The 22,395-nt window shown below is 44.9% G+C and overlaps 1 protein-coding gene across 2 annotated transcripts in view; it reads left to right on the forward strand.

Moving 5' to 3' along the window:
* Positions 1-22,395, forward strand: part of CENPP (centromere protein P) — a gene marked incomplete at its 5' end in the record, with an annotated part of 260,881 nt that overhangs the window by 3,254 nt on the left and 235,232 nt on the right. The gene's annotated exons all lie outside the window — the stretch shown is intronic.

Raw genomic sequence — 22,395 nt, forward strand, 5'->3', positions numbered from 1 at the left:
GCCCTCTGGTGGCCAGTGCGCATCATAGCAACCGGTCATTCTGCCGTTCAGTCAATGTGCATATTAGCCTTTTATTATTATTATATAGGATGTCCCTATTTTCCCCCTTTTGTCCCCTCTACCCAGCTCTTGCCCCCCACTTCTCTCTAGCCATCACCATACTGTTGTCTGTGTCCATGGGTTGTGCATGTATTTTCTTTGGCTAATCCCTTCTTTAAATTCACTTCTTTAAATTTTTATTTTCAGATAAGTGCTTATAACTGCACTATTATATATTTTCTATTATATCATTTAGAATTAAGACATTTTTTAATTGAACCCTTGTAAATTTTAGCACAATTTAATAAATTATGCTAGAAGCAATTAGGAGATTTTTCATGTAATGCAGATACATTTCAATTAATATTAATTTTTAATTTTTTAATATTTTAATTTGAAATAACCTCATACATGTAAAAAAAACTATAAAATACTACAGCATATTATGTGTACCCTTCACCCAATTTCTTAGGTGTTAATAATTTAAACATAACCATTATACAACTAACAAAATTTGGAATATATTTTTCTTGTAATCTCTTCAATGTTACTTAATCCATTTACTTTGTTTTTGTTAATCTTCACCCAAGGATATTTTTCCATTGAATTTTAGAGAGAGTGAGGGGAAAGGGAGAGACACATTGATTGGTTGCCTCCTGCACAAGCTTTGATAGGGACTGGGGATCCAGCCAGCAACTGAGGTACATGCCCTTGACTGGAATTGAACCTGGGACCCTTCAGTCCTCGGGCTAATGCTCTATCCACTGAGCAAAACAGGCTGCAGCTTAATTCATGTACTTTTAATCTATATTTGTCTTTATATTTAAAGTGGGTTTTGTTTTTGATTCACCCTCATACTCTGTCTTTTAATTGGTGCATTTATGGCACTGACTTTCAGAGTGCTTACTGATAGAGTTACTACCATATCAGGCGGCTTCCTGCCGATCGGGTCCAAGGGAGGCAAGGCGGGGCCAGCTCCTGGGGGCTTCTGGGGCGGGGTTGCCTTGCCGCCCGGGATCCACCGATTGGGTCCCGGGTGGCAAGGCGGGGGTGGGCCTACCCTGGATGGCAGTGTGCTGGCAGCTTGCGCTGTTCCGCCCTGTCTGCAGTATGCAAATTAGCCGCCATCTTTGTCGGTGGTTAATTTGCATATCATGCTGATTAGCCAATAGGAGGCGTAGCGAAGGTACGGTAATTACCATGTTTGTCTATTATTAGATAGGGTGTCTATTATTAGATAGGATAATGGGCGTGGGGTTGTAGCTTACTGTAGGTTTTTTTATTTCCCTAATGATTATTGATGTTGAGTATTTTTTCATGTGCTTATCAGCCACTCTTATATCTTCTTTGGGGAAATGTCTGTTCAAATCCTTTGCTTATTTTTGAGTCAGGTTGGTTATTTCTTGTTGTTGAGTTTTGGAGTTCTCTACATATTTTCAGTATTAATCTCTTAACAGATTTGTGGTTAGCAAACATTTCTTCCTTTCTGTGGGTTGCCTTTTTATTCTGTTCATATTGTCTTTTGATGTATAATTTTTTTTCTTGAAGCCCTATTTTTTTCTTTTTCTTTTAAAAAATATTTTTATTGATTTTTGAGAGAGAGGGTAACATTGATCAGCTACCACCAGCAAGCCCCCTACTGGGGATTGAGCCTGCAACCCCGGCATATGCCCTGACTCAGAACTGAACGAGGACCTCTTGGCTCATGGGTCAACACTCAACCACCTAGCTACACCAGCTGGGTTGTTCATTTTTTTTTCTTTTGTTACCGGTGCCTTTGGTCTCACATCCAAGAAATTGTTGTCAAATCCAACATTACAAAGTTTTTGTCCTGTGTTTTAATTCAAGAATTTTATTGTTTTAGTCTTACATTTAAACCTTTGATCCAGTTTGAGTTAATGTTTGTATATATTAGGGAAGGGTCCAAGTTCAATCGTTTGCATGTGAATAACCAGTTTTCCCACCACCATTCAATTGTATTGTCACACCTTTGACCATATATGCATGGATTTATTTCTTGAGTTTTCTTTTTTTTTTTTTTTAATTAAATATTTATTGTTCAGATTATTACATGTGTTCCTCTCCCCCCCCCCCCCATAACTCCCCTCCTCCCAGTTCCCACCCCACCCTCCGCCCTCACTCCCCACCCACTGTCCTCATCCATAGGTGCACGATTTTTGTCCAGTCTCTTCCCGCATCTCCCACACCCCTTTGCCCCCCAAGAATAGTCAGTCCATTCCCTTTCTATGTCCCTGATTCTATTATAATCAACAGTTCATTCTGTTCATCAGATTATTTATTCACTTGATTCTTAGATTCACTTGTTGATAGGTGCATATTTGTTCATAATTTGTATCTTTACCTTTTTCTTCCTCTTCCTCTTCTTAAAGGATACCTTTCAGCATTTCATATAATCCTGGTTTGGTGGTGATGAACTCCTTTAGCTTTTTCTTATCTGTGAAGCTCTTTATCTGATCTTCAATTCTGAATGATAGCTTTGCTGGATAAAGTAATCTTGGTTGTAGGTTCTTGGTATTCATCACTTTGAATATTTCTTGCCACTCCCTCCTGGCCTGCAAAGTTTCTGTTGAGAAATCAGCTGACAGTCGTATGGGTATTCCCTTGTAGGTAACTGAGTTTCTTTCTCTTGCTGCTTTTAAGATTCTCTCTTTGTCTTTTGCTCTTGGCATTTTAATGATGATGTGTCTTGGTGTGGTCCTCTTTGGATTCCTTTTGTTTGGGGCTCTCCGCGCTTCTTGGACCTGTAAGTCCATTTCTTTCACCAGGTGGGGGAAGTTTTCTGTCATTATTTCTTCAAATAGGTTTTCAATATCTTGCTCTCTCTCATCTTCTGGCACCCCTATAATTCTGATGTTGGTACGCTTGAAGCTGTCCCAGAGGCTCCTTACACTATCCTCGCATTTTTGGATTCTTTTTTCATTTTGCTTTTCCGGTTGGGTGTTTTTTGCTTCCTCGCATTTCAAATCATTGACTTGATTCTTGCGCTCCTCTGGTCTGCTGTCGGGAGTCTGTATAATATTCGTTATTTCAGTCCGTGTATGCTTAATTTCTAGGTGGTTCCCCAATATAAGATCGAGGGTCTCATTAGTTTTCTTGTAGATCTCATTAAGTTTATAGGCGGCTTCTAAACAGTTCTTGAGAGACCTTAAAAGTGTGGTTCTGAACTCTATATCTTCCATTGACAATTTTGTCCTGTTTCTTTGTCTCCGCATTTTGTTATGCTTCCTTGGGGCACCCCCTAGTGGTCTTTGTGCGCAGTCTTATAGTTAAACCTTGATTGCTGTAGTTAATACCAGGGAGGGTTTGACCTCCAGGCCAAGTGGCTATGAGAATCAGCTGTGTCTGCAGTGAGAGAACTTCTGTCCTCTAGGGAGGTGCTAATCTAGCCTTTGCCTGAGGCTATCCGGCAAATGCCTCTGTGCAGGGCTTGGGCGGGGCGGGTCGCACAGGATCAATAGGGTGGGCCGGAGAGAGCAGTTATGGCGGCTCTCAGTCCCGTCCCCAGGGGCTCTGCCTCTCTGAGTCCCAGCAATGGCTGCAAACCTCGGAGAGAAAGCTGCACTCGCTCTGACCGAAACCAGACAGTCCCGCTTCTCCCGTTTGAGTCTGGGTCCCTAAAGACTCGCCTGTATCTGGAGCTCAGAGTCTGCGACTCCCTCCCGATTGAAAACGCCAACCGCGCCCTCCGCCGCCAGTCCGCTCCGCGCACTCCGCACCTCAGAATTTGACTTCAGCACTGCGCCTCCTCTGAGTGTCCGTATGCGTTTCTCTTTCCTCCTAGTTGTGGGACTTCCACTCAGCCAGCGTTCCTGTGGTTCTGGGTGATGTCCCTTCCGTTTTCTGGTTTCACTTTTGAAGTAGTTGTTCAAAGCAGCAAACTCCGGCGTTAACCTATGCCGCCATCTTGGTTCTCCCTCTTGAGTTTTCTATTCCTTTTCACTAATCTGTATGTCTATCTCAATGCCAATACTGTAGCTTTTTAAAGCATCTTTATTGTTGAGAGTATTACAGCTGTCACCCTTTTTCCCCCCATTGCCCTCCTCCACCCGGTTCCTTCCCTGCCCTGCCCCAGGCCTTCACCTGCTGTCTGTGTCCATAGGTAAGATCTTTGGCTAATCTCTTCCCTCCCCCCCCACCCCCCCTTTGAGATTCATCAGTCTGTGCCATGCTTCCATGCCTCTGATTCTATTTTATTCACCAGTTTACTTTGTTAATTAAATTTCTTGCTTGTTTATTTTGATTTTTAGATTTAATTGTTGATATGTATTTGTTGCCTTTTTATTGTTCATATATTCTTCCTCCTCCTCCTCCTCCTCCTCCTCCTCCACCTCCTCCTCTTTATCTTCTGCCTTTTTCTTCCTTTCTTCTTCTTCACCCTTCAACATTTCATGTAATGCTGGTTTGGTGATGATGAACTCTTATAACTTTTCTTGTTTGTGAAGCTTGTTATCTGACCCTCAATTCTAAATGAGAGCTTTGCTGGGTAGACTAATCATGGTTGTAGGTCCTTGTTATTCATCACTTTGAGTATTTCTAGCCACTCCCTTCTGGCCTGCAAAGTTTCTGAGGAGAAATCAATTGACTGCCATATGGGTGCTCCCTTGTAGTTAACTAACTGCTTTTCTCTTGCTGCTTTTAAGATTCTCTCTTTGTCTTCAGCCCTTGGCATTTTAATCATGATGTGTCTTGGTGTTGGTCTCTTTGGGTTCCTCTTGTTTGGACTCTGTGCTTCCTGGACTTGTAAGTCTGTTTCTCCAGGTAGAGGAAGTTTTCTGTCATCATTTCTTCACATAGGTTTTCAAAATCTTGCTCTCTCTCTTCTCCTTTTGGCACCCCCATGCAAATGTTAGTATGCTTGCAGTTGTCCCAGAATCTTCTTACACTATCTTCATATTTTTGGATTCTTTTTTTTTTTTGCTCTTCTGCTTGGGTGTTTTTTGCTTTCTCATATTCCAAGTTGTTGATTTGATTCTCGGAACCCCCTATTCTACTGTTGGATCCCTATAAATTATTCTTTATTTCAGTTAGTGTATGCTTAATTTGTGACTGGTCATTTTTCATGTCTTTGACATTCTCACTAAGACTCTGGAAAGTCTCATTAAGATCCTTGAGTAACCTTATAACATGGTTTTGAACTGTGTATCCAGTAGTTTGCTTGCTTCCATTTCTTTCATTGGTGACATGTTTCATTGTCTCTGCATTTTGACTATTTCCCTGTGTTTGTTTCTATGTATTAGGTAGAGCTGCTATGTGTCCTGGAGTTGTTGGCGTCCTGTACGGCCCAGTTGTTTAGCCTCGCCAGTCACCTGGGCTGGGCACTCTAGGTGTATGCCCCTAGAGTGGGCTATGTGCACAGTCTTGTAGTTGAGCCTTGATTGTTATTGGAGTCACTAGGAGGAGTTGACCTCCAGGCCAATTGGCTGTGAGGACCAGCTGCGACTATAGTTGGAGAGCTGCTATGCAGGAAACACCCCTATGAAGCAGGACTTGCTTTAGTGGGGCTTTGGTGCTCACTGAGTCTGCCCCTTGAGTGTATCACTCATGGATGTGTAGAGTTGTAATCTGCTATGGTCTGAAGCTGTCCACTGAGTTCACTGGCTCTGGGGCCTCTTGGGAGGTACAAAGTCAGCCACTGCCTGAGACCACCTGGCAGGAGCTACAGAGAGATCTGCAGATGACTGCTTTTGCTATTTGTATTGGACTTGGAGATGCCCAGGCAAGGCCCATCTGTGAAGCAAGGCAGGCTGGTGCTAGTGCTGGGTCTTGGACCTTTTATTGATCGGTTTGGGGTGTGCTGTCACCAGCTGCAGTTTGGTTGAGAGCTCTTAGCAAAGTCTGAAGCCTGGGCATTCATATGGAAAAGCTGCTGCAAACAGCTTGGGTGGGGCTACAAATTGGATGGGGTGGGGGGTCTCAGGGAATCCCCAGGGTGGAGCAAACTGTGTGCTCCAGGCTGATGGAGACTCAGATATGGCTGCCAGTCAGCTCTGTAACAGGCGAGGTCCCTGCACAGGAACAGTCACCCCTGCGAGCAACCCTATCTGAGAGAACACCACCCCTGAGTTCCTGCCCTGATGCCAGACAATCCAGTTCCTCCTCATATGTGTCTGGGTCCTCCAGAGCCTCTCGGTACTGGCAGTAGGAGTAAGTTCATGTATCAGCCCTTTAAATGGAACACCTGGGTCTCCAGCAGCCTCCCCGTCACTCAGCCACAATCCCTGCTGGTTTTTACAGCCCGAAGTTATGGGGACTTCTCTTTCCAGCACTGGAACCCAGGGCTTGGGGGTCTCGTGTGGGGCTGGGACACCTTGCTCATCACAGGTGGCCTCTGTAGAGACAGTCGCCCTCCCTGTTAAAAAAAAAAAGGGCATATGTGGGCTGATGATCATATTGAGGCAGACCCAGATGGACAGCACAGGGCCTGCAGGGCTGAACTTTTCGTGCAGCCTGGCTTCGGTGACCTCCCAGTGCAGGCAGCCCCATACAGGGAGGCCATGGGGTAACTGCTGGTGGCATCATTCATCTCCCCAGCCCCACCAACCGAGGGCCACCAGGAGTACTTCTTACAGGGACCACACAGGACAAAAGAGGTTCTTCCAGGAGCTGGGCCCCCGTGGCTCACAGAGTGGAGCTGAGAAGCTGGTGCAGGTTCGGAAGAAGGAGGGCACCTAGGAGTCGGGATGGCTTGCTCGAGACTGCAGGACCGTAGACAAAAGGCTCTCAAAAACAATATAGCCCTCCTATATTTGTAATTTTCAGCTGTCCTGGTCTGAAGCTCCAAATTTCCAAAACAAATTTATTAAAATGAGGACTTCCCTCCAAATTACAAAAATTCTTGGAGCCAACCAAACGGTGCCCACGCAGCCTCCAGGTTAAATGTTTCTCTTCAAATACAGGCTTTGGGCTCCTGGCAGTTTAAGATTACAGCAGCCAGAGAAGAGGGACACAAAATATTAGTTTTGAGCCCGGGTCGCAAAGGATAGCACAGACACGTGGCTACCGAGCCCAGCTGTGGTGACCCAGGGCAGAGAGAGTCAGCCAAGACACTCTTGAAGAACAAAGTGGGAAGACTTGATTTGCAAGATATGAAGATGTATTATAAATCTACCAGAGGCTCCGTGCACGAAATTCGTGCACTGGGTGGGGGGTGTCCTTCAGCCTGGCCTGTGCCCTCTCGCAGTCTGGGACCCCTCGTTGGACATCCCTCTCACAGTCTGGGACCCCTTGCTTGTTACTGCCTGCCTGCTCGCTGCTCCTTACCGCTTGGCTCATTGCTCCTTAGTGCTTCCATGGAGACAGGAGAGGCTCCCACCATTGCCACTGTGCTTGCCGGCTGTGAGCCCAGCTTCTGGCTGAGCGTCTGCCACTTGGTGGTCAGTGCGCATCATAGCGACTGGTCATTGTGCTGTAATGATCGCTTAGACTTTTATTATATAGACTAGAAAGCCGGTGCACAAAAATTTGTGCACTCGGAGGGGGGGTCCCTCAACCTGGCCTGTGCCCTCTTGCAGTCTGGGACCCCTCGGGGGATGACCACCTGCTGGCTTAGGCCTGCTCCCTGGGGGGATTGGGCCTAAGCTGGCAATCAGACATCCCTCTGGCAGCCCAGCAGCCCTCGGGGGACGTCCACTTGCCAGCGGGGAGCAGGCCTAAGCTGCAGTCGGACATCCTTAGCACTGCTGAGGAGGCGGGAGAGGCTCCCACCACCACCGCTGTACTGGCAGCCATCAGCCTGGCTTGTGGCTGAGCAGAGCTCCCCCTGTGGGAGCGCACTGACCACCAGAGGGCAGCTCCTGCGTTGAGCGTCTGCCCCCTGGTGGTCAGTGTGTGTCATAGTGACCAGTCATTCCCAGTCCTTCTGCTGTTAGGGTCAGTTTGCATATTACCCTTTTACTATATAAGATAGAAGCCTGGTGCATGGGTGGGGGCCGGCTGGTTTGCCCTGAAGGGTGTCCCAGATCAGGGTGGGGGTCCCGCTGGGGTGCCTGGCCAGCCTGGGTGAGGGGCTGATGGCTGTTTGCAGCTGGTCACACCCCCTTCAGGTGGGGGTCCCCACTGGGGTGCCTGGCCAGTCTGGGTGAGAGGCTGAAGGCCATTTTCAGGCTGGCTGGCAACTGAAACTCCCAGCCTCTCCTTTTTTTCTTTCTTTTTTTTATTCTGGGACTTATTTACCTTCTATAATTGAAACTTTGTTGCCGTCCTGCTTGCTCCAGCTTGGAGGCCACAGCCTGCTGAAAGCAGGTATCTGGTGTTTGTTTAGCATCTATAATTGAAACTTAGTTGCTTTCAGAGCTCAGAGCCGGGCCGAGGCAGGCGGGGAACCTTGGCTTCCTCCATCACTGGAGCAAGCAAGCTTCTTGCTCGCTTCAGCTGTGTGGCTGCCGGCCACCATCTTGGTTGGCGGTTAATTTGCATATCACCCTGATTAGCCAATGGGAAGCGTAGCAAAGGTACGGTCAATTACCCTTTTTGTCTTTTATTAGATAGGATAGTCATTGTGATATCGTGGCTTTGGTGCAGGAAGAGAAAGCCAGGCCATTGAAACAGAATAAACACATCTATAATAATAAAAGTGTAATATGCTAATTAGACCAGATGTCCTTCTTGACGAAGCTGGGGCTGCAAGGGAAACCTGAGTCCTGGGTGCCTGCTGGCGGCCAAAGGAAAGCCAGTGCCAGCAGCTGGGGGAAGGAAGGCCTAGTCTTGCACGAATTTCGTGCACCGGGGCTCTCGTTTACTATAAGTCAGAGATGCTACTGCAGGTTGTTAAAGAGGAGCAGACTTTCCAATAGCAGTGCTGGGACAACTAGATATCCACATAAGAGAAATTAATCATGACCTCTACTTCACACCATACTCTTAAAGGAGAAAGACAAAAGTATAAAGCTTTAGAAGATAAATGGGAGTATATCTTCTCATTGCTCCCTGGGTTATACCTCAGTTAACTTCCAGCCACTGACGCTGAGTGGGCCTTGAATACTATGAACTTGGATGTGATTAAGGGAAAGCCAATTCAGGCAACATGTGGTCTCAGAGGGACTGGATAGAGAAAGATTTCTTTCTTTTTTTTTTAAATCCTCACTCGAGGATATTTTCCCATTGATTTTTAGAGAGAGTGGAAGAGAGAGGGAAAGACAGAGAGAGAAATATCAACGTGAGAGACATACAACAATTGGTTGCCTCCAGCACAAGCCCTGACCACGGCCTGGACTGCGGAGGAGCCTGCAACCAAGGTACATGCCCTTTTCCAGTATCGAGCCTGGAACTCTTTGGTCCACAGGGCGATGCTCTATCCACTGAGCCAAACTAGCTAGGGTGAGAAAGATTTCTTAAGGTATAAAAAGCATGAACTAATGGAAAAGATTGATAAAATTGGGAACTTCTGTGTGCTGTGCTTAAAAACAAGATAAATAAAGTGAAGAGATAACAAAAAAGGCACATGTGTGTGTCAGACCAGCCTGTTCAGTGCCTCCTGCCCCCCTACCAGCCTTAATGCGCTGCTTCTTTACTTCTCTAGTTGTAGGCTTCCATTCAGCCAGCTTGCAGGTGATTCTGAATGACGGTGGTTCTGTATTTTAGTTGTTTTGGTAGGTGGCAAGTACAGACGTTTACCTAAGCTGCCATCTACTGTAGCTTTTGAGGTGAGTTTTAAAACAATAAGTGTGAGTCGTCCAGTTTTGTTTGTTTTCAAGATTATTTTGGCTTTTGAACTTGAAATTCCATATGAATTTTAGGATGAGTTTTTTTCTATTCCTGCAAAAAATATCATTGGGATTTTGGTAGGGATTGCATTGAATCCATAGATTGCTTTGGGTAATATTGACATTTTATTATTAAGTCTTCTAATCCATGAATATGAGATGGGTTTCCATTTATTTATGTCTTCTTTAATATTAATATTAAATCTTTAATATTAAATCTTTCAGTAGTGATATTTTATAGTTTTCATTGTACAAGTCTTTTACCATCTTGGGTAAATTAAATTCTAAGTATTATATTCTTTTCAGTGCTATTGTAAATGGAATTGGTTTTGTAATTTCCTTTTCAAATTGTTTATTTTTGTTGTGTAGGAATGTGTCTGATTTTTGTGTGGTGACTTTGTATCCTGCTATTTTGCTGAATTTATCAGTTCTAACTCTCTGTGCTTTAGGGTTTTCTAAAGATCTTATCAATAGCAAAAATACACTTTTACTTCTCATTGTGATGCTTTTGTTCTTGCTTAATTGCTCTAGCTTGGAATTCTAATACTATGTTGAATAAACATGGTGAAATTGGGCATCCTTGTCTTGTTCCTGATCTTTGAGGAAAAGCTTTTAGCTTTTCACTATTAAGCATGATGTTAGCTGTCGGCTTGTCATATATGACCTTTATTATGTTGAGTTATGTTCTTTCTATACCTCGTTTGTTGAGAATTTCCATTATAAATGGATGTTGGATTTTATTAAAAGCTTTTTCTGCATCTATTAAGATGCTTATGTGATTTTTATATTTGATTTTGTTAATGAGGCATAAAACACTGATTTGCAGATGTTTGTCTTGCATTCATGAACTAAATCCCACTTAATTACAGTGAATGATTCTTTTAATGTGTTATTGAATTCAATTTACTAATACTTTGTGGATAATTTTTGCATTTACATTCATTAGAGATATTAGCCTGTAATTTTCATTTTTTGTAATGACCATGTCTGTTTTTGTGTTCATTTTCTGTTTTGGAAGTTTGAGAAGGATTAGTATTAATTCTTCAAATGTTTGATGGAATTCACCATTGAAGCCATTTAGTTCTGGACTTTTGTTTATTGGTAGTTTTTTGTTTAGTGTTTTAATATCATTACTAGTAATTGGTTCATTCAGATTTTTTATCTCTTTATTTTTTAGTCTTGGTAGTTGTATCTAGGAATTTTTCCATTTCTTCTAGTTTGTCCAAATTTTAGGCATATAATTTTTCAGAGTAGTTTCTGATGACTTGTATTTCTTTGGTGTTAGTGGTAACATTTCCTCTTTAAGTTCTGATTTTATTTGAATTCTCCCTTTTTTTCTTGGTGAGTCTAAAGCAGCCGTGGGCAAACTACGGCCCGCGGGCCGGATCTGGCCCGTTTGAAATGAATAAAACTAAAAAAAAAAAAAGACCGTACCCTTTTATGTAATGATGTTTACTTTGAATTTATATTAGCTCACACAAACACTCTACCCATGCTTTTGTTCCGGCCCTCCAGTCCAGTTTAAGAACCCATTGTGGCCCTCGAGTCAAAAAGTTTGCCCACCCCTGGTCTAAAGTTTAGTTTGTTTTGTTTATCTTTTGAAATAGCCAGTTCTCTGTTTCATTGAAATTTTTTTCTATTACCTTTTTAGTTTGTGTTTCATTTTCTCCCCCACTCTGATCTTTATTTCCTTCCTCTTACTAACTTTGGGCTTCATTTGTTCTTCTTTTTCTGGTTCCTTGAGATATAAATGAAGGGAAATGCAAATCAAAACTACAATGAGATACTACTTTACACCTGTTAGCTGTTATGCCCAGATTTCAAGATCCCTAAGGAAACCACACCAGGGAACTAGCCAGTCCGATGCAAAAGCAGAGGGTCCTTTATTGAGCTAGCTAACTCGACCCTGCCTCCTGGCCGACGCAGCGACCGGAAGCAGAGTGCCCCCACCGTGGGAAAAACAGGGTTTTAATAGGGGGTGGAGTGAGGGGAGGGGAGCTGACTGTGGGCCCTGCCGATTGGCCAGGCGCCAGTCGGGTCTTCTTACACAGGATGTGGTCATCTCTATGGCGTGCACGTCCCTTGATTGTCATTGGTTAGTTTAAAGAAATCCCGGGCGTGGCCACCAGGGGCCTGGGCTTCTGGAAAGAAGGTACTCTCCTGAGCACATGGCGGCTGCCCCAACATGGAGGGTACGGGGCAAGATGGAGGGCATAGCCCTCGCCCTTTCAGTAGCCTGGCCCTTATCAACAACTTTTATTTGCGGTGTCTCCTAGTTCTTAAGGTAGGCAATTATTACGATGAACTTCTCTCTTAATACTATTTCTGCTGCAGCCAATAAGTTTGATATCCTATCTAATCTAATAAAAGAGAAACATGCAAATTGACTGCACCTCTGCTACGCCCAAGCCACGTCCACCAGCCAGTCAGAGCGACTATATGCAAATTAACCCAACCAAGATGGCGGCCGGCAGCCACAGAGCTGGAGCAAGCAGGAGGCTTGGTTGCCCCGGCGAAGGAGGAAGCCAAGCTTCCCGCCTGCCCTTGCTGGCTATGGCGTCTGCTCAAGGCAACAAAGTTTCAGTTATAGAAGATAAATAAATCCCAGATACCTGCTTCCAGCCAGCCTCCACTGAGAGCTTGGGTGGCTGGGGGTCTTGGCCAGCCTGCAAACAGCCATCAGCTCCTCACCCAGGATGGCCTCACCCTCATGGGGTGAGGGTCCCTGCTTGGGGGATTGGCCAGCCTGCAAACAGCCTCAGCCACTTACCCAGGCTGGCCAGGCACCCTAGCAGGACCCCCCTCCCTGAAGGGGGTGTGCCCAGCCTGAAAACGGCCCTCAGCCCCTCACCCACGCTGGCCAGGCAAGGCAGTCCAGCAGGGACCCTCACCCTGAAGGGGGTGTGGCCAGTCTGACAAAGGCCCTCAGCCCCTCACCCAGGCTGGCCAGGCACCCCAGCGGGACTCCCACCCTGATCCAGGACACCCTTCAGTGCAAACCAGCTGGCCCCCACCTGTGCACCAGGCCTCTATCCTATATAATAAAAGGGTAATATGCAAACTGACCCTAACAGCAGAATGACTGGGAATGACTGGTCACTATGACACACACTGACCACCAGGGGGCAGACGCTCAATGCAGGAGCTGCCCTCTGGTAGTCAGGGTGCTCTCACATGGGAGGAGCTCTGCTCAGCCACAAGCCAGGCTGATGGCTGCCAGTACAGCGGTGGTGGTGGGAGCCTCTCCTGCCTCCTCAGCAGTGCTAAGGATGTCCGACTGCAGTTTAGACCTGCTCCTCGCTGGCAAGTGGACATCCCCCGAGGGCTGCTGGGCTGCCCGAGGGATGTCTGATTGCCTGCTTAGGCCCAATCCCCTGGGGAATGGGCCTAAGCCAGCAGGTGGTCATCTCCTGAGGGGTCCCAGACTGCGAGAGGGCATAGTCCGGGATGAGAGACTCCCCCCCCTGAGTGCACAAATTTTTGTGCACCAGGCCTCTAGTCTATATATATAAAAGCCTAAGCTACTGTTCGACCATTCCACCAGTAGCTATGATGTACACTGACCACCAGTGAGCAGATGTTGAATGCACAGGCATGGATACATGGAACAGACTGATGAATCTCTGACTGAAGTGGGGAGGAGAGAGAGCGGGAGGAGATTAACCAAAGATCTTGAATGCATACTACAGGCCTGGTGCACGGATTTGTGCACTGGTGGGGTCCCTCGGCCTGGCCTGCAGAAATTGGGCTGAAACTGGCTCCTTGCACATACACCGGTGGGGTCCTTTGGCCTGGCCTGGTGGGATCAGGTCAAAACAGGCAGTTCGACGTCCCCCGAGGGGTCTGGATGGCTAGAGGGTACAGGCCAGGCCGAGGGACCCCACCTGTGCAAGAATCTATTCACCAGGCCTCTAGTGTTGAATAAAAGTGGTGAGAGTGCACAGCCCTGTCTTGTTCCTGATCTTAGAGGAAAAGCTTTTAGTTTTTCACCATTGAGAATGATATTAGCTGAGGGTTTATGGTTTATCACATGTGGCCTTTATTATGTTGAGGTACTTTCCTTCTATTCCTATTTTATTGAGTGTTTTAATCATAAATTGATGTTGTGTCTTATCAAGTGGTTTTTATGCATCATGATTTTTATCCTTTCTTTTGCTAGTGTGGTTATTGCATTGATTGATTTGCATATGTTGGACCTTCTTTGTGCCCCTAGAATGAACCCCACTTGATTGTGTCGTAATATTTTTGTGATGTACTGTTGTATTTGGTTTGCTAGTCTTTTGTTTAAGATTTTTGCATCTGTGTTCATTAGAGAAATGGCCTGTAGTTTTCTCTTTTTGTGTTATCATTGCCAGGTTTTGGTATCAGAGTTATATTGGCCCCATAGAATGTGTTAGGAAGTATTGCCTCTTCTTCAATTTAATAGAAGAGTTTGAGTAGGATAGTTTTTAAATCTTTGAATGTTTGGTAGAATTCACTGGTGAAGCCAGCTGGTCCTGGTACTTTTGTTTTTTTGGGGAGGTTTTTGATAGTTGTTTCAATTTCCTCACTGCTGGTCAGTCTATTTAGATTTTCCAATTCTTCATGACTTAGTGTAGCAAGGTTATATATTTCTAGGAATGCTTTCCATTTCTTCTAGGTTATTGAATTTGGTCCCATAAAGTCTTTCATAATATTCTAGTATGATCTTTTATATATCGGTGATGTCTGTGGTGACTTCTTTCTTTACTAGTTTTGTTTACATGGGTCTTTTTTCATTTTTCTTTCGTGAGTCTAGCCAGGGGTTTGTCAATTTTATTAATCGTTTCAAAGAAACAGCTCTTTGTTTTGTTGATTTTTTTTTGTGTGTAGTCTTATTATACTCTATTTCATTTAATTGTATAATTTTTATTATTTCCTTTCTTCTGCTGAATTTGGGGTTGCTTTTGTTCTTCTTTTTCTAGTAGTTTAAGATGTGGTGTTAGATTGTTTACTTGAGATTTCTCTGTTTCTTGAGATAGGACTGTAATGACATATACTTCCCTGTTATTACTGCTTTTGCTGCATCCCAGAGGTTTTGATATGTTGTATTGTCATTCTTATTTGTCTCTATATATCTTTTGATCTCAACTTTTATTTCTTCTTTGACCCAGTCATTTTTTAGTTGTATAATCTCCATATATTTATGGGTCTCTTTATTTCCTTTTTGCAGTTGATTTCTAACTTCAAGCCATCACAGTTAGAGTATATGCTTGGTATAATTTCAATCTTCTTGAATTTGTTGATGCTAGTTTGTGACCCAATATATGGTCCATCCTTGAGAATGTTCTGTGTACACTGGAGAAGAATATATAATCTGATGTTCTGGGATGAAATTAACTGTAAATGTCATTTTATGTCCATTTTGTCGAATGCTTCACTTAACGCTGATATTTCTTTATTGATTTGCTGTTAGGTTGATCTGTCTAGAGCTGTCAAGGGAGTATTAAGATCCCCAATTATGATTGTGTTTTTATCTGTTTCTCTCTTTAGTTCTGTGAGTAGTTGTTTTGTATATTTTGATTCTCCCTGTTGGGGTGCATATATATTATGCAGTGTTATGTTTTCTTGATGTAATGCTCCCTTTATCATTATAAAGTGACCATCTTTGTCTCTTGTTATCTTGAAATCTATTTTGTCAGATATAAGTATGGCTACATCTGTTTTTCTGTGGATTATATTTGCTTGGAGAATCCTTATTCACCCTTTTACTTTGAATCCACCTTTGTCTTTGCAGCTTAGGTATGTCTGTTGTAGGCAGCATATGGTTGGGTTTTGTTTTTTGATCCACTCTGCTACTTTGTACCTCTTTATTGGTGAATTCAGACCATTTATATTTAAGGTAATTATTGATGTATGAGGCTTTCCTATAACTATTTTATCTTTTGTTTATTTTTGGTGCTCTGTGCCTCCACTGGTTCTTTTTCTTTATGTTTCTGTCTGTTGTTTTTGTTTGGTGGTATTCCATACATCTTTCCTCTTTTTCCTCTTTTTTTTTAAGCTATGTGTCCTGGTTTGGGGAATTTTGTGTGCGGTTACCATTAGTGTTGTTAAAAGATAATTTTGTTGGGTATATTATTTGTGACTGATAATTTCTTTCAGACATTTGGATATTTGGTTCTATTCTCTTCTGGCTTGTAGAGTTTTAATATTTGGTTCCACTCTCTTGTTGCTTGTAGAGTTTAGATGACATTCTGATGGATTTTCCTTTGTACGTCACATCCTCCTTTTTCCTGGCTGCTTTGAGAATTTTTTCTTTGTAATTTTTTTAAAAAATATATTTTATTGATTTTTTTACAGAGAGGAAGGGAGAGAGATAGAGAGCTAGAAACATCGATGAGAGAGAAACATCAATCAGCTGCCTCCTGCACACCCCCTACTGGGGATGTGCCCGCAACCAAGGTACATGCCCTTGACCGGAATCGAACCTGGGACCTTTCAGTCAGCAGGCCGATGCTCTATCCACTGAGCCAAACCGGTTACGGCTGTCATTAATTCTTGACACTTTTAGTACCAAAGTGCCTTGGAGAGGGCCTCTTTGCATTGAGGTAACTAGAAGTTCTGTTTGCTTCTTGGATTCGAGGATCTACTTATTTTCATAGATTTGGGAAGGTCTCATCAACTGTTTACTTGAATAGATTCCATTTCCTGCTCCCTTTCTTCGTCTTCCGCAATGCCTGTAATTCTAATATTGCTTTTTCTGATGGAGTCAGATAGGTCTAGTGAGCTCCTTCATTTTTTTTATGCTGATCTCCTTCCCTCTGCGTCACATCTTGATTCCTGTCTTTGGTCTCACTAATTCTTTCCTCCATCTGGTTGGTTCTGTTCTCTTTGCTGAATAGTTCACTTTTAATTTCCTTAACTGCATGCTTTATTACTATGATTTCTGATTGGTTCTTTTTAAAAGTTTTAATCTCTTTGGTAAAGTATTCATTTTGTTTATTGATTTGTTTTCTAAGTGCACTGAATTGCCTGCTGGTATTTTCTTGCATCTCGTTGAGTATTTTCAGAATTGCAATCTTGAAATCTCTCATTTATATCACATATTTCCATGTGTTCAAGTTTGCTTTCTGGAGACTTTTCAATTTCTTTCTGGTCATTCTTTTTGCTGTGGTTCTTCATGGTATTTGCTGTCCTCCTTTGTTTACACATTTATCTCTGAAGAGGTCTCTCTATTATTTTCCAGTAGATGGCACTGCATCGCAGGATTTATTTTTATTTTTTAATCCTCACCGAGGATATTTTTCCATTAATTTTTAGAGAGAGTGGGAGAGAGAGGGAAAGACAGAGAGAAACATCGATTTGAGAGAAACACATTGATGGGTTACTTCCTGCATGTGCCCCAACTAGGGCCTGGGCCAGGAAGGAGCCTGCAACCAAGGTATTTGCCCTTGACCGAAATCGAACCCGGGACCCTTCGGTCCACAGGCCGATGCTCTATCCACTGAGCCAAACCGGCTAGGGCTTTTTTCTTTTTTTTGAATCACAAGGTTTTTTACCTCTGTGGTCTCCCGGAGGTGAGCCTGCGAGGCTTCCCTAAGATGGTACCGCTCTGTTGCTTGGGGTAGGGTTTGTTTTGCCCTCACTGTAATGGCCACCCCTGACCTCCGTGGGGTCCCCCCCAAGTACCCCTCTTGGGAAGCAGTCACAGGTGGAAACCAGTTCTACTGCAGTAGCTCTTGGCTTCCAGATCATATGCTCCTGGACCCGGCGCCAAGGGCCACGGGAGGCGAGTTTGTGAAGTCCAAGCGGCGGCAGGGCTCTGGTTCTGTTTCTTTGTCTGAAACCCCACTGCTGGCTCGACATTGGGAAGCCGCAGGGTAGAAGCCTTGCTCTTCCAGGCATCTGCTGACTCTGTCCCTGTTTGTTTCCTCGCCATTCGCCCTGCTGGGCTGCCCTTCCCCACCCCCAGCAGCTCTCTGTTCCTTCGGGAGAAGGAAAGGCCTGCTACCCCCTCCCCCCGCCCCCCCACTTTCTCTCCTCAGGCCAGCCAAGCCACGAGCTCCTGGCTGCAGGGCTACATCTGCAGGCCTTCTGCACTTTCCTCCCTTCTCATCTCCGTAAACCGACCTTTGGATGTTTCAGTGCTCCTGTCTGAGCAGAATTTCTTTGTTGAAATATAGTTGGTTAACTTGTTGAAATTTCAGGGAGGAGGAAGTGTGCTCTCACAGGGCCATTCCTCTGATGTCACCGCTCATTGACTTTTAAACTCAAGTCTCATGTAGATTTGTTTTATTCTATATTTTTTAAATATGGTTTTATTGATTTTAGAGAGAGGGAGGGTGGGCGTGAGAGAGAGGAGAGAAAGAGAGAAACATAGATGTGAAAGAGAAACATCCACCAGCTGCCTCCTATCTCCTACCCGTCTGTGCTGAGGATCGAGCCCACAGTCCCAGCTTGTGCTCTAACGGGGACTCAAACCTGTGACCTTCTGGCTCATGGGACCATGCTCAATCAACTGAGCCACACAGGCCAGGGCTCATGTAGATTTGTTTTCTTTTTTGTTATTATTATTTTAAAATATATTTTTATTGATTTCAGTGAGGAAAGGAGAGCACGCGAGAGAGATAGAAACATGAATGGTTAGAGAGAATCATCGATCGGCTGCCTCTTGCACACCCCACACTGGGGATCGATCCCTCAACCCGGGCATGTGCCCTGATTGGGAATCAAACTGTGACTTCCTGATTCATAGGTTGACGCTCAACCACTGAGCCACACCAGCCAGGCTAGATTTGTTTTAAAAGAGACAAGTTTCTTGTGAACCTCTACTTTTGGGCAAAAAGTTATGCCAAGGAGACAAATTTATGAATAATAAATTAACTATAAAACTAATTAAATTCATAACCCAGCATCATTCCAACCAATATCAGTAATTGAAGTGGACCAATGATATTTTGTTTAAAGTATGTCACTGCTATGAATGAGAATATTCAGGTTGTCTTTGTGATAAAATATACATAACATAAAATTTACCATTTTAACTTTTCCAAAGTGTACAGTTCAGTAGCATCAGTACTTTCACATTGTCACACAGTCATCACCACTGTCCTTCTCTAGGTCGTTTTCATTGCCCCTGAGTGAAACTCTGTAACCTTTAAACAATAACTCCCCATTCTCCCCTTTCCAAGTTACAGGTTCTTTGTTTGTATTCTGCATAGCTATCCTTTAATTGATGACTTAGTATTAGAAATTCCTTGACATTTTCATTCATAGTTTGCTGTGACATTATTTGGTACTAGAGGCCCAGTGAAGGAAATTCGTGCACAGGGGCGGGGGAGAGTGTCCTTCAGCCCGGTCTGCAACCTCTTGCAATCCGGGACCGCTGGCTCCTAACGACTCATCTGCCTGCCTTGATCGCCCCTAACCATTTGCCTGCCTGCCTGATTGCCCTAACCATTTGCCTGCCTGCCTGATTGCCCCTAACCGCCCCTGCCTGCCTGATTGCCCCTAACCACTTGCCTGCCTGATCGCCCTTAACCACTTGCCTGCCTGCCAGATCACCCCTAACCATTTGCCTGCCTGCCTGATCGCCCCTAACCATTTGCCTGCCTGCCTGATCACCCCTAACTACTTCTGCCTGCCTGATCGACCCTAACCACTTGCTGGACTGATCGCCCTTAACCACTTGCCTGCCTGCCTGATTGCCTCTAACCACTCACCTGCCTGCCTGATTGCCCCTTATCATTCGCCTGCCTGCTTGATCGCCCCTAACCACCTCTGCCTTGGCCCCTGCTGCTGCAGCTTCGTCTGGAAGGACGTCTGGAAGGTTGACTGTCTGGTCTAATTAGCATATTATGCTTTTATTATTATAGACTCATTTGGCAGGAACTCATCCTATCTAATAAAAGAGAAACATGGTAATTAGCGTACGACTGCTACCCTTCCCATTGGCTAGTCAGGGCAATATGCAAATTAACTGCCAGCCAAGATGGTGGCCGGTAGCCAGGCAGCTTGAAACTAACATGAGGCTTGCTTGCTTCAGTGACGGAGGACTCCAACCTTCCCCGCTTGCCGCTGCAGGCCTCTGAGCTGCAATTCTAAGCAACTATGTAACAAATATAGAAGCTAAACAAAACCCCAGAAGCCTGCTTTAGTCCACTGGGCTTCAGCCAGCAGGATTGCAACATTGTAAGCAAAAGCCAGAAACCTACTTTCAGCAGCGGTGGCCTAAGAGCTGGAGCCAAGCCTCAAGCTAAAGCTGGCCCAGAATAAAAAAAAAAAAAAGAAAAAAAGGAGAGGCTGGGAGCTTCAGTCACCCCCAGCCTGAAAACAGCCCTCAGCCCCTCACCTAGACTGGCCAGGCACCCCAGTGGGGACCCCCACCCTGAAGGGTGTGTGACCAGCTGCAAACAGCCCTCAGCCCCTCACCCAGACTGGCCAGGCTCCCCAGTGGGGACCCCCACCCTGATCCAGGACACCCTTCAGGGCAAACCAGCCGGCACCCACCCGTGCACCAGGCCTCTACCCTATATAGTAAAAGGGTAATATGCCTCCCAGCACCGGGATCAGCGGAGCCGCGAGGAACTCCTGGCACCGGGATCAGCGTGACAGGGGGCAGCGCCCAAACCCCCTGATCACCCTGCGGCTCTGTGTGTGACAGGGGGCGGGGCCACAACCTCCCTATCCACCCTGCTCTGTTCTTGACAGGGGAGGTGCCCCAACCCCCTGATCAGCCCTGCTCTGTGCCTGATAGGGGGGAGCTCCCCAACCCCCGATCGCCCTGCGGCTCTGTGTGTGACAGGGTGCGGCGCCCCAACCCCCCCACCCCACGGGCCCTACTCTGTTTGTGACGGGGTAGAGCCATAACCTCCCCATTGGCCCTGCCCTGAGTGTGAGAGTGGCGGCGCCCCAACCCCCTGATCGGCCCTGCTCTGTGGTTGATAGAGGGCGGCGCCCCAACCCCCTGATTGGCCCTGCTCTGTGCGTGATAGGGTACAGAGCCCCAACCCCCTGATTGGCCCTGCTCTGTGCGTGACCGGGGGTGGTGCCGCAACCTCCCCATCGACCCTGCCTTGAGTGTGACAGGGGACAGTGCCCCAACCCCCCAATCGGCCCTACCCTGAGCGTGACTGAGGGTGGCATCACAACCTCATGATCGCCCTGCTCTGTGCATGACAGCGGGTGGCGCCCCAACTCCCCAATCAGCCCTGCCCTGAGCCTGACCAGGGGCTGCACCTAGGGATTGGGCCTGCCCTCTGCCACCCTGGAGCAGGCCTAAGCCAGCAGGTCGTTATCTCCTGAGTGGTCCCAGACTTCGAGAGGGCACAAGCCGGGCTGAGGGACCCCCCTCCCGCCCCCAAGTGCACAAATTTTTGTGCATCGGGCCTCTAGTCATTTATATATGAAGATTGCCTCTTTCCTTTTTTTCATTAGCTTTCTATATTTAAAGTAACTTTTTTCATCAATCAGTAATGGGAAATACAAAATTGCATGTGATAGGCTCTCAGAATATATTTGTTAATATTTCAAATTATCACTAAAACAACATTTAAAAAAATTATTACAGACTTTGTACAAGTTTTTGATCTCTAGTGTGAACAATACATATTTGGAGGACCCACGATGTAAAAACAGAGAAGTAGGACAATCATGTTCCAGAATGGATGGAAGGTGTTTCTTACAACGGCAGAAGTCAGCACCGTATAATGTGACCGAGTATGAGGGCAATATAGTATGACAAAGAGTAAAGTACCATTCAGTGTTAATATTAGCTGAAATGTTACTGTTTTTCCAGGAAAATAGACTTACATGTTGTTAGGTTAGGTGGCTCAGGAGGCGGCGCAAGAAATAGAGTCCAGTGAATCAGAAAAGAAAGGAAAGGAAAAGGTTTATTCTGCGTCCCGGGGAGACCCACGTACCCCAAGGACAGGGCACGTGGATTCACGCCAACAGGGAGGGGGGCGCTTTTTTTATACTGCGGTTGGGTGAGGGGCGGGGACATGAGCTGAGGAATTCTCTGCTGCAGGGGATGGGCGGAATATTCAGGACGAAGTTCTTATCTGTGTGGGGGTTTGTGAATTCAGGGAGAAGCTGGTATCTGTGTCTGGCACCTTGATCTGTGAGAAATTCCAGGGGAAGTCCATTATCTCATCACATGTATCTGATCCTGGGCTCTCTCCGACCTAACACATGTTCTCAGTGCAGAATATCTGATTACAGTGTTAAGGAAATTATGTTTTATTCTTTTAGAATTTTTACCCCCTGTATTCTCAGATTTCCTGAGAATCTCTTTCTTAATATAATGCTCTCTGATACTTTACTTGTTTTGGAAGTTAAAGCTAGCTAATATATTTTGTTTTTACTTTTGTGACATCTTTTAACATTATTTGAGATATCTTGGTATATCAGACATTTAGATGGGAACATTTTAAACATTTCGACCTACATGGACATTTTGATTTTGTAAAATACTCCTGTGATAATTTTTTACAGTTGCTTCATATATGTAGAAATATGGTAATATAATTTGGTTAGGTTTATTTTATGTTGCGATTAAAGGTGACAGTGTCAATGAGCCACATTGGTTTTGAGTTGGTTTTAATGGGAAGAGAATAAGAAACACAAAATGGGAATGGTTTGAAGAAATTTGTATGTATTAGATGGTTTCTTCTTT

The sequence above is a fragment of the Myotis nattereri genome, assembly GCF_964212035.1.
Source record: "Myotis nattereri genome assembly, chromosome: 12".
Taxonomy (NCBI): domain Eukaryota; kingdom Metazoa; phylum Chordata; class Mammalia; order Chiroptera; family Vespertilionidae; genus Myotis; species Myotis nattereri.